Raw genomic sequence first — 18,278 nt, 5'->3', positions numbered from 1 at the left:
AGCAGTGGCATCATAAAAAAGTCAATCTATTCTTTACGCCATTAGGTGCATTTGTGCGTCACTTTACTCTGTACATAGAAGGGAATGAGGGGGATCAACTCACCTATGTTTATCATAGTTTTCACATAATTAGAAGGACTTTCTGTCTAGGGTCCATGCTGGCCCATGGAGACCTGTGCAGTAAGATGTAGTCAGGGCAGCGCAGTGAGAACAGCCAAGCTCTTCTCTGATGAGGTGACCTGTGGGACTGAGAGGCTGGAGCATACTTCATACCGGGCTACTGTGTCTGGAGTTAGGGAATTGCACTGCATAACCCGCACAGAAGACGTTCCCACTGATGCTAAGCTATGTCCTCTCCAGGATGTGATGAAGTTAGAGAAAGGGCAGAGAGGGACAACTAAAACGATCAAGGTAATGAAACAACTTGTAAGAAGAAACTAAAAAGGCTTTGGAGAGGAGGAGGCTGGGGGTTATGACTGACATTTGCAAAATCATGAAGACAGTGGATGAGGTGAATGCAGAACGGTTATTCACCATATCCCACACACTAGAACTAGGGGGAGCATGATCAAACTAGTAGTAGATTAGTTTAAGATGGATAAAAATGCTTCTTCACGTAATGGGTAGTGAGCCCTCCTCAGAGCCCTACCTTGGCTTCGTCTTGGAAAGAGCTAGATGGACCACATGCACAACTGAATGAAGGAATGAGCCAGAAACTGAGCAGTGGATCAGTCAAGGATGATCAAGGTCCAATATCTCCCCCTTTATTTATCACTGTCGTCATAACCATTGCGTACATGTCTCTAGTCTATATTCCTCGGCAATTTTGAGATAAGCTTTGTAGGTACTCATCTATTTGGCTTATTAGAAAAACACATCCTCAGCCTGTAATTCTTGCACAAAAAGCAAAATAAGAATTAAGTATTAAGAGCTGTGATTTACAAGAATGAGTAAGGCGGTGTTTAACCTAGCCAGCTAATTCTCCTTTAAATCTCTGCTGAAAGCCACAGGCAGGCTTCCAGAATGTGAGTCTTTCTTCAGTATTTCCTACAATTTGAACAAGAGTTCAGCTGGAGTTCTAAATTACTGGGGGAAATCGGCTCTTCTCCATCCGGTTTCCACCAGTTCTTCAAAGATCACACAAAAATTGAAATGAACTTCCTAAAATTTCAAAATATGCTGCAGCCATTGGAAGTTAGTGGGAAACACTAGTGCAATAACCTACCGGCAAGGTCGCACTGCACAAGAAACTTGACCTCTGGCTGCAGTGTGACTGGAGTAGTGTGAGGAGCAACAACTGCTAGATCATGTATGAGGAAGAATTCCTCATCCACCCAAGGCAGTGGAAGTCACGAGGAAAGGTTTGGGGACTTCACTTTCCATTCATCCTACATGGAAAGAAATCTGGAAACTGCCAACCCCCCCCCAATCACTAGGTCAAACCCAAACTTTGGCAACCCTATAGGAGACATGTTTTTTAGCTAGACATTTTGGTGCTTCTGCCTATGCACATTTCCAATGAAAGGGCCAGGAAACATCCCAAAGTATGTATCATGCCTTTTCAATATGCTCAGTAGCTATTTCTGAACCTTGTAAGAAATTTTGTTGTGGGTGAGCTGCCAGGCAAGTTGCAGGTAGCTGCAAGTAGAGCCTGGCAGAGCAGAGAGGAGAAGGCGAGCATGGCGAGAGCCCAGTGGACACAAGGTATTGCTGTACAGCTGGGGATGTTTAATGCGAGTGTTAACACCTAATACCCAGATCATTTGGGACACAGGAGACTGCAGGTTCAATTTTACTTACTATGGAAACCCTACACTCTGGAAATGTTTGTTGCATGTAGATTTGTTTAGCAGACCTGTGGAGAAAGCTGAAGGGTGAACATTTATCATCTCTCAGGGCTGCTCAATCTATAGGATTTACTTTTAACAGTCAGTTTGTAGCTGTGACTCTCAGCCAGAGAATAGGGCAGAGCTTCGGGCAGCAAATGTGAATTCTGAGCTGGTCTGGGCTTGGGAGGAAGAAAAGCAGAAATCTGGATAGTTACAGCCTTTGGAGAGCCCTATGGAACAGCCATTTTATAGGCTGGTCCCAAACTTACAAATTTGGGTAGTGGCTACAGATTTCTGTTCCGTTGAGAGCCCTGATGACACAGGCAGGAATTTCACACAGTGGCGGGGCAGCTTTCAGCAGCTCCTATGGGTGCCCTCCTCCCTCAGCTGTGCTGTGCTCATGGGAGGACATACAGATGGGTCCTGGAAACTTAGGCAGCTTTCCAATAATCTTGAAAAAAAAGAGGGGAGGGGTTATTCCTAGTCCATATCAATTTGCTTGTTTGGTCTATGGTGCTGTCCCAGAAATGGTAGTTAATAAATGTTTAGCTGTGGAGTGGCCACGAGCAATTAGCAGCACAAGCTGCTGAAGCTGGCAGTGCTGCAAAGAGAAATGTTTGTAGACCCACAGCTTGAAAAGTTAAAACTGTGGCCAGTACTTCAGCAAAGGACTTAAACTGATATACAGAGCAGCAAGTATGTAATACAATAATGCAGACAAACCATTTTGTTCCCCCTCTTCCGGTTTCTAAAACATGATCATCTCACACTTGCCATTAAAAACAAAATACCCTTTCTCGGTAGATCTACATCTTAGATGACATCATCAATTCAAGGATTCTTCCAGCTCCCCATGAGATTTCAACCAACAGATGGCAGCAACCCTATTCCTAATGGCACTACTGCTACGATTTTTGTTCTCATCAAGTCACATGGCTGCCAGGTTCCCAGGGATGCTTCGGGCTTCACTGATGAGCCTATGGTCAGAAGGGCACCAGAAATGTCCCTTTAACAGAGCAAGCAGCTGTGAAACACAAAAAGTCTCCACTGGCTGCACTCTCCATTGCGTTCTTGGGGACAGGATGGCTTAAATGAGACTACAGATACCCCAGAAAGCACGGTTGAGTCCTATCAGAGACATCAAACACCACAGCCCCACCAGCTGCGTGGCAGCTGACATTCAGCATCACCGGTTTTTCATACATGAACTCTGCATGTTTTATGTAACTCATTTATTTACGCACTGCCTCCACCCTCTTTGCGAAACAGCACTTGGCACAAAGCGCGCGTAGGTGGTCCTTTTGGTCAAACACCGCAGGCACTTCTCACTTCTCCTGGCTCTTTGCCACTTGTCCTGTAAAGGCATTTGGCCATTCACAGACAGCCACAGGCTTTTCCCTCCAACAAACCACTTGAAACTCAATCTCCTCACATAAAAGTTTTCTTTCTCAGCCAGCACTTACATTTTACATCCACTCTTTATTTTAAATGTACAGTTAAGTTGGCCATGCGCATCAATGGTGTAAAACTCATTTTTGTGTGGACATCCAGCAGACTCCCCACGTATCTCATACACATTTTGCTGTATGTGCAACATATAGCCCCAGGGCTAGACAGGGCTTGCCAAAAAATCTTCTTGGCCTACCACACTGTGTTGGAGAAGGGATTCGGTGGATTTGAGAAGCAGGAGGGAGTTGGGTGCTGCAGGGCTGGCTGTGCCTCGCTGAATTCACTTTCTTCTTTCCAATGCCACCGTGACGGTCATCTGCCTGTCCTGGGCACTGGTCATCGCTTAGCAGGTGCTGCACATCTCATGGTGCAAGGAGAAGTATGGGGATGAATAGGAAAAACGTGGCTGGGAGGTACTGAGGAGGAGAAGACAGGAGGCACGGGAGAGGGGGGCAAGAGCAGACATCAAGTTAGGCTGGAGTTACCTCACCACTCATTGGTGTGCTCCTAATTTGAACCAAGGCCTCAAGCAAAGAAACAGCGATTCCAGCAAGCAGAGGAAGGGAAAACCTTGAGAGAGACAGCAGGTTTGCTGGCCGTGTCCTAAGCTCTGCATCCATCAGCCATACAGTATAGGCCTCCTTAATGTGAAGGGTGCTGCAAGAAAAGCCTGTACAAAATAAGGACAGTGGCTTGCCGGTGGGCACACAACTGGGCCGTGCTGGATCTGGCCCTTACTGGAGTACTGAAAGATGCATCTTCTCTGGGTGTTGCATTTCTTTGCCAAATTTCAGCTGCCTCTCCTTTCTGCTGTGAGACAGCTCAGGGAAAGGTTCAAATAAACTTGTGTGGTGGAGGAGGTGTGTGCTCTCCATTCTCAAGCATGAATAACCCAACTTTACTCAAATTCTACAAACCCCTTCCTTTCTGGAGAACTTCAGCATTAAAGATGAAAGATCTGGAAAATTACATTAAATGACTGAAAGCAAAGCAGAATGGATATAAGTAATTTCTTAATACAACACCCTTGCTTAGATAGTTGCTACTCTACCAAAATAGCAAAAAAACCCCCAGTAATTTCTTCAGGCAACTGGAAGAAGCTGCACATTCACAGGTCCTAGTCCTCACGGTGGACTTCAACCACCCCAATTTCTGCTGGACGGGCAACACAGCAGGGCACAAGCAGGAGGTTTTTGGAGTACTCTGAGGATAACCTCCTGACACAGGCGACTGAAGAGATGACAAGGGGAGATGATCTGCTGGACCTCAGCATCACAAACAAGGAAGAATTGGTCAGGGATGTGAAGGCTGGGGCAGTCTTGGCTACAGCAACCATGAGATGGTGGAGTTCAGGATCCTGAGAGGAGTGAGCATGGCAAAGAGCAGGACTACAACCCTGGACTTCAGAAGAGTAGACTTTAACCTTTTCAGATTGCTGCTTGGAAGGATCCCATGGGTTACAGTCCTGGAAAGGAGTCCAGGGGAGCTGGTTGATTTTCAAGGATCACCTCCTGCAAGCTCAAGAATGGTCCATCCCCACATGCAGGACATCAAGCAAAGGCATCAGGAGGCCTGCATTGATGAACAAGGAGGTCCTGACAAAACCCAAACACAAAAAAGAAGCACACAAGAGGTGGAAGCAGGGGCAGGTCACCCATGACGAATACAGAGACACTGTTGGAGTGTGCAGGGATAGGGTTAGGAAAGTCAAAGCCCACCTGGAGTTAAATCTGGTGAGGGATGTGAAGGACAACAAGAAGGACTTCTACGGATATATCAGCAGCAAAAGGGAAACTGTGGGCCTGCTGCTGAAGCGGGGAGGGGATCTGGTGACAAAGAATGTGGAAGAGGCTGACGTACTCAATGCCACCTTTGCCTTGGTCATTCCAGTAAGGCCTACCTTCAGCAATCCCAGGCCCCTGAGACTCATGGGAACATCTGGAGCAAGGAAGACTTATTTTCACTGGAAGAGGACCAGTTTAGGGAACATGTAAACAACTAGACATACAGAAGTCCATGGGACCTGATGGGAGGCACCCACGAGTGCTAAGGGAGCTGGCCAATGTAGTTACAAGGCTACTCTCAAATATCTTTGAAAGGTTGTGGTGATCAGGGGAAGTCCCTAAGGACAGGGAGAAAGCATATGTCACTCCTACATTCAAGAAGAGCAAGAAGAAAGATCTTGGGAACTACAGGCTGGTCAGCCTCACCTTAATCCCTGGGAAGATGATGGAGCAAGTAATCCTGGAAACCATTTCCAAATATATGAAGAACAAGGTGACTGGAAAAAGTCAGCATGGATTTATGAGGGTTATGAAGGTGAAATCATGTTTGGCTAGCCCAATAGCCTTTTAAGATGAGATGACTGGTGGATCAGGAGAGAGCTGTGGCCTTTGTTTACCCTGATTTTAGTCAAGTCTATTTTCACAGGCAAACTGATGAAGTACAGGCTAGAAATATGAATGGTAAGGTGGACTGAAAACTAACTGAACTGCTGAGTTCAGAGGACTGTGATCAGTGGCACAAAGTCTTGCTGGAGGCGAGGCACTAGTGGAGTACCTCAGGGTTCATCCTGGGTCCAAGACTGTTTAACAGCTTCATTAATGAACTTGATGATGGGACAGAGTGCATCCTCAGAAAGTTTGCAGAGGATACAAAATGGGGAGGAGGGTTTGATGCACCAGTTGCCTGTGCTGCCATTCAGGGGGACGTCAATAGCTGAAGAAATGGGATGACAGGGATCTCACCAAGTTCAACAAAGAGGAGTGCCAAGCTTTGCCCCTTGGGAGGAATAATGGTAATGCACCAGCACACACTGGGGACAAACCAGCTGGAAAGAGTTTTGCAGAGAAGGACTTTCAGGGTCCTGGGGGACACCAAGCTGACCATGAGCCAGCAATGTACCCTTGTGGTAAAGATACCCAGCTGCCTTCTGGGCTGCATTAGGAAGAGTGTTGTCAGCAGTTCAAGGGAGGTGATCCTTCCTTTCTGCTTACCATTGGTGAGACACATCTGGGGTGCTGTGTCCAGGTCTGGGATCCCCAGTACAACAGAGACATGGACATACTGGAGAGAGTCCCTTGAAGGACCATAAAGAGATTGGAGCACCTGACGTATGAGGAAAGGCTGAGGGAGCTGGGACTGTTCAGCCCAGAGAAGGGAAGGCTCAGGGGGATCTTATCAATGTATATAAATAACTGATGTTGGGAGACAGTAAAGAAGACAGAGCCAGACTCTTCTTACTGGTGCCCAATGGAAGGTCAGGAGGCAATGAGCACAAATGGAAGTTCCATTTAAACGTAAGAAATACACTTTTTTACTCTACAAGCTATCGAACACTGGAATGGGTTGCTCAGAGATGTTGTGGAGTCTCCATCCCTGGAGATATTTGAAACCCAGCCAGACATGGGCCTGGGCAACCAGCTTTAGGTGACCTTGCTTGAGCAGGGGTTTGGACTAGATAATCTCCAGGTGCCTTCCCACCTCAACCATTCTGTGATTGTTGTATTCTTTAAATAACCTTGTTTTCAATATAAGTCAAATGCATATTTTTCCTGAAGTGAGAGCTGAGGCCAAGAAATGACACAGAAAGATGAATCAGTGGAATCTTATGATTTTAGAAAATGTTTTTAGTGATTTGACTGTTCCTTAAAGTAATTGTGTGATTAAGCCTTGTTGGTAACTTTATTCCTCGGAAGCTGAAAGCCTGCTGAATTCTGATCCACGTGGAAATTAGCCCTGCTAAAACCCCAGACACCAGACCAATAACCTTCCTCCTACATCACCATTTGGGCTAAACAAAATACATTAGGCATCTTAATTAGGTATATGCAGTCATCTTGGAAGGCCCATAGAAAATGACCTAATCCACAATTAGCTCACCGAGTCTGGATTCTGTGGGGATTTTCTTACGCTCTTGATTATGCTGCATACATTAGTGTACCTCTGCAAAACACCTCCGAGGCTGACAAGAATATCCAAGCACACACACGACTGCACCGTCCTTGTCCCTCCCGTCTTACCGCTGGTCTGTGTTTTGTCCCTGAGATGCCCCCGCAGCGGGAGCTCTCTGGAGCTCTGCTTGTGCGTATCCTAGGCACAATGGGGCCCTCTTGACTCTGCTGCACATAAATACATCAAATTGCTGCTCTCCATCTCATTTATGCAATCCCCAGGGGAGCGTTAGTGGTGCTTGCCTCAGAAGAAGATGGATAAGCCCTCACTCAAGGGTCAGGTACAGCTGCGATCTCTTGCACTGAGAGGAGGACAATGCTGAATACCCATTGCAGAGCCTCTTTACACATGGAAGGAGGGAGATAGGGACATGCATGGCTGTGATGTTCACAGAGAGAAAGGAGGTTAGAGCAGGGGTCGCAGTCACAGTACTCAAAGAGAAATGGGTACACATGTGCAGCCCTAGAAGATGTTTCATTTGGTTTTGCTCTTTTGAGCAAAAACAAAGCAAAAATAAATCAAAATAAACATTCCAGCTTCTACAGGTTCACTGAAAAACAGCCCAGCTGTAATAACAACAAATCATACACAGTGCATAACTCGTTTTTCCTTCTGTAGGTTAACCAGAGAAGGTCACAGCAATCATGTTTAATAAAAGAAGGTTTCCCTTATTTTCTGGCGCTAGCTCTGAGCAATTGGCCTGTAAGAGCTGCTTTCAAAATCACTCCCCAGTTATTCTGTCTCTTTTCTGCTCAACATTCCTTGAGGTACTTGCAGCCAAGTAGATTATTTATCTTTTTTTAAAAAAATGAAACGATTATATTAATTTAGCTCAGATTTCAACCAACACACATTATAAGTCTCTGCAGATTGTATATTAGCATGGGAATTTTGAATACACAGTAATTGAAATACATTACATTCAAATAAAGTCTCCAGAGGGCAGCTTGAAATGCTGGTTTAATTCTACTGCTTTTTTGAAAGTCTGTGCACGGTATGAAAATAAGTCACTGGGAGAGACTGTCCCTACACTGATGAACTAGTTCACTGCTTTCTCCTAATGGTACCTTGCATTTTTCCTTTGACACCTACCCCCGAGCATTTGGTTTGATTATCAACAGAACTTTAAGACTCTCTAATCCTGGCTGTAAGCAGTCTGTGTGGTGAAAATGGTCTGTATTTTATGCCTTGCCCATCACCTAGCAGGCAGCCACTTCTCGGTACCTGTTGAGCTACATTACCTGTGCTACATCCATCCTACCTGAAAGCAACCACACTGACCATGCACCCAGCCTAGCCACAGGCTCTCCTGCAGCTCTGCTTGCAGGATGCCTCTGCCAGCCCCTTCTCAGGATGGCAGCAGGCTCTGCAGACACATTTACTTCTTGTCTGGAAGCCCCACCCTTGGGGTCTTCTTCGCCAGGACTGCTGCTCTGCCAGGGCTAGCAAGTGCCACCAGGCCTGCAGAGTCTTGTTAATGCCCACAGAGAATGACTCACGCGGGCACAGCTGTCACTGCCGCCTACCCAAGGAACGGAGAGCTGTGGTAATGGAAAGCAAGCCTGCAGCTTGTCCTAAAAGCAGTGCTCACAGAGAGCGGGTGGTCGTGCCTGTGACATGCCACCACCATGGTCTCCTCGGGAGACTGACCATGCATGAGCCTCAGCCATAAGTGACACTACCCTTGGGGCGGTCTGGTCATCACTGGGTTGAGATGCTGGACACAGAGACGGCATCTGGAAAAGGAAGGGAACCAGGCAGGCGTTTTCCAAGCCAGTGCTGTCCTGCTCACAGATGCCCTGCTGGGAAACACCCAGCTCAGGCTCCCCAGCAGCTGAAGGGCGGAAACTTAGGGCTTTACACCTTCCTGTTACCCCAGACCCACCTACCAGTTCAGGTCCTGCAAACAGCCAGGGGTCTCCTAACTGTCAGTGCCCTGGCCTCCCTGGCGCTTCTCCAGCCTAAAGCAACCCACGGACTGGGGGGACTTCTCCTTTCCCTCGCTCAGCCCCATTTGCCTGTCTAGTAATACAGAAAAAATCCAAACTGTTAGTCTGTCTTTCAAGTCAGCTGGGTGCAGCTGAGCTGTGGAGCTAGGTGCTCCCTTGGAGCCTCTGAGGGCATGGTGTGAGAAGAGGAAGACAACCCCTGATGTGTCTGTGCCTGCATTTCCCCATCCTAAGGCTGTCTAGATCCCAGAGACACCCTTCTTGCTTGCTTGCAAGGTTTTAGTGGGAACTGCGATCCAGAAGCCTCAGACCACAGAAATCAGCCTTCCTCTATTACTGATCTGCATTTCTCACCCCTGCTGCCTCTACCCCAGAAGCTAAAGTTTCCACCCCAGCCTGCCCACGTGTGGACCTCACTGCTTCTGACCCCAAGCCAGTTCCCCTCCTGCCTGTGCTCTGATCACTCACCCCTGCTCGTACACCAAGCTCTTGCTCCAGTTCCTCTGGTTCACGTGCTCTAGCTTGCAAATGAACGTCATCTGCATCAGGAATTTTAATAGAAATTAGCCAGCAGAAGAGATTGAAGGATGCTTCTAACTCTTCAGGCCCTAAGGAACTCTACAGAAACAAAATATTTCAGGAATGAATTAAATGCTTGAACATTGTTCTTATCCCTAACATCAGGTTCAGCAGCCAAGACTGATCACCAAGCTGTGCCCTTGTATTGGTAAGCCCCAGCCAGAGGTGGGAAATGGGGAAATGGCATGGCTACAGCACAAGGAAAGTGCTGGGGATCTTAGTACCCTATCAGCAGGAAGGCAGGGTAGGGAAAAGCCAGCAGGAGAAACACTCCCCTTACTAAAGTCAGTTAGAAACAGCTCCCAGACACCATTAGGATGTTTCTAAGAAGGAAGTATGGTTTACCAGAAAAGGCCAGGAATGCCAGCATGGATTACCCAGAGAAGGACTGTTACGGTTACGCAGAGAGCTGGTGAAGAAAGCTTGCTGTTATGAAAACAAAGGTACCAAAATAATCTCTGCAGAAAGCGTGGAGGGAGCTGGGGAACTGCCATCATCAGGCAGACACAACAGCATTGACAGCCGTGGTGTGGGGATGCTGGCAGCCCTGGCAACACATGCAGACAACACTGGGCAGAATACAAAACTGATGAGCTGCAAAGACCTGGCAGAGCCCATGTGTCTGAAGGCCGTGGAGAGGGCACACCACAGCCTCAGAACAGACCCTCGCTTTGTAGGGTCATTTCTGACTGGCCTGAGATGGGGATCCATGCAAACAAGTCAATAGATGTCATTGCAATGCCTTCAATCTCAACTGGAAGAGTGGCAGCATGACAACGAAGTCGTTTTATATGTACGTATCCCTCTGAAATTCCAGCACCCTCTGCAAGATGCTAAGCAAAGTGATAGACCCCAAACTGCTTAAGGTTTCTGAGAAAGAATTTAAATATTCACACAGGCAATAACACCAGGGTTTAGAAGGGAATAGGATATTACAGCTAATTAATTTTTGGTGCTACAAAGCACTGTTATTCTACTCCAAGCCACAACAGGACAGCTGAAATCAGTTTCCTACAACTCTAAGTTCTTAGTGATAGTCTGGAGCAAAAATGCTAACAATGCTCAGGTATATATGTTCCAAGATGTGCTAGTCAACAGATTTTTTTCTACCAGATAGAGGTTTTGCAAAGTAGGAGTGACCTTTTAGGATAGCTGGGCAATGAAAATAACTTTGAACTGATTAATCTGAATTTTTTTGGAGGTATGAACACAAGTAGGTTTATGGAATAAAAGTTTTGCTGATTCCAAAAGGATAAGTTTTGATAAAATGAGGAGAGTTACCTAATGCTTTTAAGAACTAGAGGGCTGTGTTACCTAATGCTTTTAAGAACTGTGAAAAAGGCTGAGAGTATCTTTACTGTAAAGATATAAAAACTATATACATTAACTATGCTAAGTTTGTGTTCTAACCAAAAGGGAAAGATCTCCATGGTCAACTGGATGAACAATTATCATTTAAAAAAATATCAGGAACAAGGAAAGAGTGAAAGGAAGACATGAGCAACAAAGCAGGCCATTTCTTGTTGGTTAAGAAGTACTGGAAAGAAGTAAGCATTGCCAAATATCAAGCTGAGTTAGAAACTGAACAACAAAATAAGAAAAACACAGCAAAAGGCTCTTAGAGCAAAGGGAGCTGCTTGCAATCAGCACAGGGTAAAGATTAGAGATTACCTAGGTATAGCCCCCAAAACTAACACCCTTTTATAGGCCTGTGCTGATAAATTATTTGGAATACAGCGTACAATTCCCGCAGATCAACTTCAGGGAACATCTGAAGTGGAACAAGTACGGATTGTAAATATGAAAGAGAGAGAAGAGCTCTTCTAAATGGTAAACTGGCTGTGGACGAGTCCTCGCTGGAAATCAGAGGGCAGCTTCCAGCTTATAGAGGAGAGGGGTTCTGTAATAGTTTTTCAGGAAAGGTAGTAAGAACAAGTAGGTTAAGTCATTTCGAGCCTGGCTCCTACAAATCTTTTCAAAGTACTCCTGAAGGTGGCATTGCTATAGACAGCATACTTCTGGTGCCTGAAAGTACAGAGCACTGGCTGCCACAGACCAAATGTTATCATCAATGCAAATAAACTTATACAAACAAATTTTAAGGAGGCTCAGCTCCAATAAAAGAAACATTATATTCTCACTTTTTCACTGCATGTCAAATAGAACTATCATGTTGATAGTTTTTTATGCAAGTATTTCATCCCAGGGGGTAGAACACAAAAAAATCTTGGACTCATGAAAGAGATGTAAGTGGTATCACTCACCGTGGCCAGTACAACCTGATTACTGACTATCATAAAGACGACCTCTTGAAACTACAGAAAGCGTCGCTTTGGTTTGATGAATTTCATAGTGCAACTCTTAACTGCAGTAATTTTTTAGTTCATATTTTTCCAAGATCCACGTATGCTAAGTACAAACGTTGCTAAGTTTTCAGCTCAAGTTTCCTGCATTGTCCTCAATAGAGTATTTGCAACACTGTGAAGCTGAAGTCATTTAGTTTCTCCAAATAGTTATTTTGTTCACTGATAGTGGAAATACCTTGGACCTTTCCTTTACATTACTTATTATCAGGATAACTGAGGAAGGAAGAAGGAAAAAACACAAGCAGTGCCCCATCTCAGCACCTAGGCTGAGTCCTGGATATTCCTAGGGTAAAAGCATTGCAGAAAACCCTGTTCCACTTGAATGGTGCCCTACACTTTCCTGTTCTCCATGAGGCTGCCTGGCTCCATGGACCATGGACTTGCCCAGGCTTCTCCTGGGCCTGGGACAGTAGCTCTCACTGCCATCCTTGTCAAATGCGGCTCCACACTGAGTAATACCACATGGTCCAGCAGGACAAATCTGATCCTGATTAAGAGTAAATACCCAATTTCCCTTCTATTAGATTAGCCTGAGCGCATCAGGATATTTATTCTGACTTTATGCTTCGTCCGATCTTCTGATGTGTTGTGGAAGGACAAGCGATACCTTTTCTGGCATGCAATTACAATGGCTGACAGCAAACCCCATCGGGTGTGAAGTGTGTATGTTCGCAAAGGTGGGTGGGCACTACTTCCATACCTTGTGTCATATGGCTGCAGGAGTTTTGATTCATTACTGGGCCGTCTAAAACCAGATTTACATCTCTTAGAGCTGCACTGCTGCTTTAATTAATGCAGTGTGGGGCCGCATTTTCTCTCCCTCTCCACCAACACACAATGGTGTTTGACGGGAATGATGTTCCTTCCTCTCAGGAGTCTGATTAAAGAATAACGGTTCTGACCTGAGAGGCATGGCAGGCTCTTTTCTGCCCTGAATTGTGCAGCACTTTCCCTGCACTCGCCTCATCGCCCTGTGGTACTACTGGCAGTAACGGAGCCAAGCCCCAAGTTGGCATCACAGAAATACTGGTGGGGGAAATAATGAAAGGGAGGGCTCAGCTCTACCTCGGCTGCAGACCAGAAAGTCAGGTGGGTGGCACAGCAGAAAGGCAGGCTTGGGAGAAAGTCTGTCATGCATTTTCAGACTAATTTGGTTTGGTCTCCTTGGTTGTCATTGCAATGCCTTCCACGCTTATTTAAAAATATATTTATGCAGTCTGAGCAGTGACTAAAGTGGAGCGGGGCAGTCTGATATGCCATATGAGGTATGACAACAGCAGCATGCCCAGGCTTTCTTCTTTCCCAGAGGTGCTCCTGAACTCGCAGTTTTGCTGTTGGCCATCAGGACACGACTCCAGAGGTGCCGGCGCTTCTGAGCTGAGCGCACTCCAGCTTCCCCGTGCTTGGTGCCTCTAGCCGCTGCGTGGGCAGCCGGGGGCTTGCTGACAAACCACCTTGTCCTGCTCTTGGCTTCGACTCATGCACAATTTGGTTGTCTTCAGTTAAAAATTGTACTTACATAATTAATACTAAAACCAAGCTTTTCAAGGAGTTTTAGCTTCATTATGTCCTTAAAACTTAGGTACTTTAGCTCTTAGAAAGAGTACTTCATTGTATAAAACCACAACATAATAGTGAAGTCCTCCAGCCTTCAGTCTCATGTATCACAAGTTCCTTAAAATCCAGCTAGCTTTAGAAATAAAACCTTCGGTTATTTTACATTAGAAAGAAAAAAGCTTAAGGACAAAAGTGGAAGCATATTTTTGCTGCATGAACAGTCTGTGGACGTTGGTTGGTGCTCAGAAACCTCTTTCTGAAATGTTTAATGTGAATTCTTGGTGATATTGTTTTGCTTCTATCACATATGCTCCATCCGTAAGATTTGAGTCATTCTCGAAGGAAACAGGAGGGTCTCCATGGTGACAAACTCCTGTGGTCTGAAAAAAATGTGACAACATTTTCTTCATATCCTAACATTTTTATTTTGTGATTTTTTTTCCCCCAAAGCTGAGTTTACAATGATAAACACGTAAGAGCATGGTTTTTAATATTCAGTATAAAAAAAATTCTTCCTGAATGTGCAAAGAAACTGTCCTCTTTTAGGTACACCTGCAAAAAGTTATCAGCATGCTCCTATGTAGTGAAAACTCTCCAGGAGGGATACGTTAACACAAACTGCTGCAGACTCGCCCACACGAGAGCTACCAGAGCTGGAGAATGTTATTTCCTTAGCCTTCCCTCATGAAAAATTAACACAGAAACATCTCTCTCGTAGATCCTACCAAGATGGAGATTGTAGCATTTTGTGTGTTTATATACCCTAGTGAGTGATGGCTATAAGGCTGCTCTGAGCAAGCGGAGTACTGGGAAGCCCCTTGAAGGGGGCCAGGGCTTTGCCCCCTGCTATGATGCCAGCAACGCTCAGAGGCCCCTCTTGCACCGAGGACCCACTGTGCAAAGGTCTGTACAAGCCACCGGAGGAAATTGACCATTTTCTCCCAAAGGCCTCACATTCCCAGTAATGAAATTTGAGCCATTTTCCCGAAATCACTCGAAATTGTAAAAGACAGAATAGCCATCCTAGTTAGGGGAAAAAAAACAGCCTCTTGTACTTCACACCAGCTTGGAATGGGTCAGTCTCAAAAATACCATGGGATGCAACTGCCATTTTTGCACAGACTCAACTCACATTATATACGCAAAGTAATTCTAGCAGTTGCCTTGTTGTTGGTACATCATACAATCTGTGTGAATAAAACTATCTGGGTTTTTAATTGGAGGATTATACGGTGCAAAATGGCTGGCAAAGAAAGCCCAGTTGTGTTTTGCTCTTCCAGTGCTCTGTACTCACACTGATCCTGTTAAAAACACTCCAGAACTTTCAAAGCCCCCGTAGAACAAGAGCCAGCTGAGCTTATAAATTTTCTTATTGCTCCCAAAATGTTAAACAGCAAAATCATTTATATTACTGCTTCTTGTAAATATTCCAGATCATGCTTTTCTCAGTAAATTGCTTTTCATGTCAAGTTTTTTTCGGTATCTGTAATTACGGTAGGGTTGCACAACCAGTTCCCTAAGAAAATGGCCTTGGCTTCCCCTAATCTTACACAGGTTTTATAACAGAATATTTATATTTATTCAGTAGGGTAGCTCCTGATTTATACTGGTTTGTTACCGAAAGAAAAAAAGAAAAAGAAAAAGAAGGGCCAGTGAATTATAGAACAGGTTTTTTTAACTTTGATTTCTGGAAAAAAAATTCTGGAACAAATGAACAATTTGTAAGTGTGAAAATGAGTAACAGATAAAATGCATTCGTCAAGGACAATCTGTCAAATTAACCCACATCTTTTCTGGGTGATAGGTCTTGTGAGTAAGGGAAAAGAAACAGAAGTTACACATCTAGAATTCAGCAAGCTTTCCGCTGTCTTACGTGATGTTTTCATTGGCAGAACAGGGAAACGCGGACTAGATGAAACTATGACTACAAGGTGCAAAAATAATTAGATCATATACAGACTGCAATTATCAAAGATGAACTCATCAAATGAGAGGATATATCGACTGGAGTACATCTGCCGCCTGTCCTGAACTTAAGTCCATCGTGCGCTTTTGTTAGTAACCCGACAGCAGCACCGAGCACTCACCCGGCACACCTGCCTGGGACAAAATGCAGGTTGCAGTTGCTTGATGCCTGCCCAGTGTGGCATTGGTACCGCTGGTCCTGCCACCCCTGCGGTGGGGGGATGGCCTAGACCTGCTCTTGGGTAACTACGGTAGCTCACCTCTTTGTTAATGGTTCTTTCCCCATGCTTCTGTTCTCAGCAGCGAGCACTGGCTGTGTTAGTTCTTCTTTGCCCTCAGCAGTGGTGGTAAGAATTTAGCATCGGTCAGCACTAAATCTGTCACTGACTTCAAGGGGAGTGATGGCGCACTGCTCTTGTCGCCATTGCTAGTGGGGATCCTGGGCTCAGTTCAGTGGTCTAAACATAGGGTTCATAAGGCGTGCGAGATGTGTGGGGTTGGCAGAGGTTACACAGCACTCAAATCCTTCTGCAGGAGCAGCTAGACACTAGCTGGGGTGCCCAGGGCATCTCAAACAGCACTGGATGCCTATGTTGAGATCCAGTGGAGCCTAGCAGGCAACTCCATTTGATCATTTGAATCACTCTCTAGCCTGTGCTGATGGTACCCAGTAATTGCCATTGACTGTAATAAGAACTGAGATTCCTGTCTCACATATAGACCCCTACATTTTTTCTCAGTCGACAGGTGAATCATACTTCAACTACTTTTTATGGAAGTTTTGTGGGACATTCAGTAGTATAGGTCCAATACCAAACCATTAAAGAGAATAAGAGTTTTGCCCTACCCTTCATAGATGGAAGAGGCCTTCAAGTCTTGGGCACAAGGTTCCTTCATTTGGTTCATTTTATGGTTCTACTGTTACTGACAAATGGAAAATATTAGCTCCTATTAATTATTTCCTCCCCATTATCACCAAGCACTTTACAGACAGGGATAGCTAATCCTGCCTTTCTCCAGACACAGAAATAGCGACACCAAGACTTGCTCCCAGATACATGGAAAATCAGTGCAAAATTAAGAACAAGACCACATGATTCTCAGCATATCCACCCACTAAGTCTTGCTGACCTGTGATAAATTTTAATTGCAAATTAAATTTTTGCTGATCTAATAGAAATCTGCATTAAATTTCCATGCATCAAAACCCAGAAGCAATAAAGAAAAAAAGATGCAGAAAGAGGAGAGGTTTTAACCTACTGCATATGTATTCGAAGTATCATTGCTGTCTTGCACTTCCCATCAAGGATTCCAGCTCTGGGCACTTCACTCACATATGTTTGGGATCACATCATGTTAAATGAAAAAGCCTTGGTGTCTCCCTTCCCTCTTTTATTACATAAGGTTTGATCATGTGTGAATGTTTGACCCCCAAGTGGAGCAGAATCAGGCAAGAAGAGATCAGTTCTTCTGCCATGCTTAAAGCATTCACGTTCATTAAGTCATGGTGGGGCATACGTAAAAAAATGGAGGCTTCCAGCCAAACAAAATATATTATAGAATATTGAGAAATTGTGAGTAATGAGATGCATGATCCAGCATCACTCAGCTTTCTCATTTCCAAATTGCAATGAGATCTGAAATTGCCCACTTTCATGTCATTTACTGAGGATTAACAAAAAGATCCATTCTCTCTCACACTGTGCTCCCTAGAGAATTTCTAAATCATGTGATTTTGCCATTGTGGTCCTGTTCTGCTTTCAGAAGTGTTTCTGGAAAAATGTCTATTGTCCCCAAATGCCTGTTAATTGTGCTCAGTTTACTATGAAATGATTGTTTTTTCTTCTACTGGCTTATCCTGCAAATCAAACAGAGATAGCTCATCCATCTGAGCTCACGCTTTCTTGCACATTAACAACAGTGCAGAAGAAAGCTAAATTATGCCCACAGTTATTGCAGTCAGTCATGGTCTCCTAGCTAATCTCAGAGTAATGTCACTGGAATCCCATTATCTTCAGCAGTAGAGATTAAGCAGCTATTTTCCACCAAGTTCCTCCTCCACCATTTACTGAATTTGCAGGGCTAATATATAGTATTAACAGCTTTCCAACACAGCCTGGATTTAGTGCTTCAACGAAGCGCATGTTTTCTTGACTACCTGTACAGTGTACATGTGCATTAAAAAAGTGGGGTGTTGAGGGCAATGCAAGCAGACAAAATTCATCTGCATCTAACTTCAGCAGAACAGAACTATTCAGTTTAAAGACAGTATATATAAACCATCATTGATCAGATTAAAACTGACCATGAACAAGGCCAGAAACTGGAGCTCTAGCCATCAGAACGATGAGGTCCTGGAACAGTTTTCTTCTAGAAATATTAGGCGTGAAATTGAGAGTAGCCAAAATTGAGTGAACTGAGTGAATTGAGAGGAACCCTGGTCCTTCGTGAGGGCTGCAAGAGCAGTGTGCTCCAGCCTGCCCGTCAATGGACAACCTCTGGAGGTGACTCCAGGTACGAAGGATGCCTGTGCGCGCATGGAGACTGCAGGCTTCCCACCCCACCACCACCTGCCTGCACCTCCCAGCCCCTGGCCGCAGGACTCCTGGGACAGCATTAGAGCTGCCGTC

The sequence above is a fragment of the Aptenodytes patagonicus genome, chromosome 1 (genome assembly GCF_965638725.1).
Source record: "Aptenodytes patagonicus chromosome 1, bAptPat1.pri.cur, whole genome shotgun sequence".
Taxonomy (NCBI): Eukaryota; Metazoa; Chordata; class Aves; order Sphenisciformes; family Spheniscidae; genus Aptenodytes; species Aptenodytes patagonicus.
Note: the sequence above shows the minus strand (reverse complement) of the source record.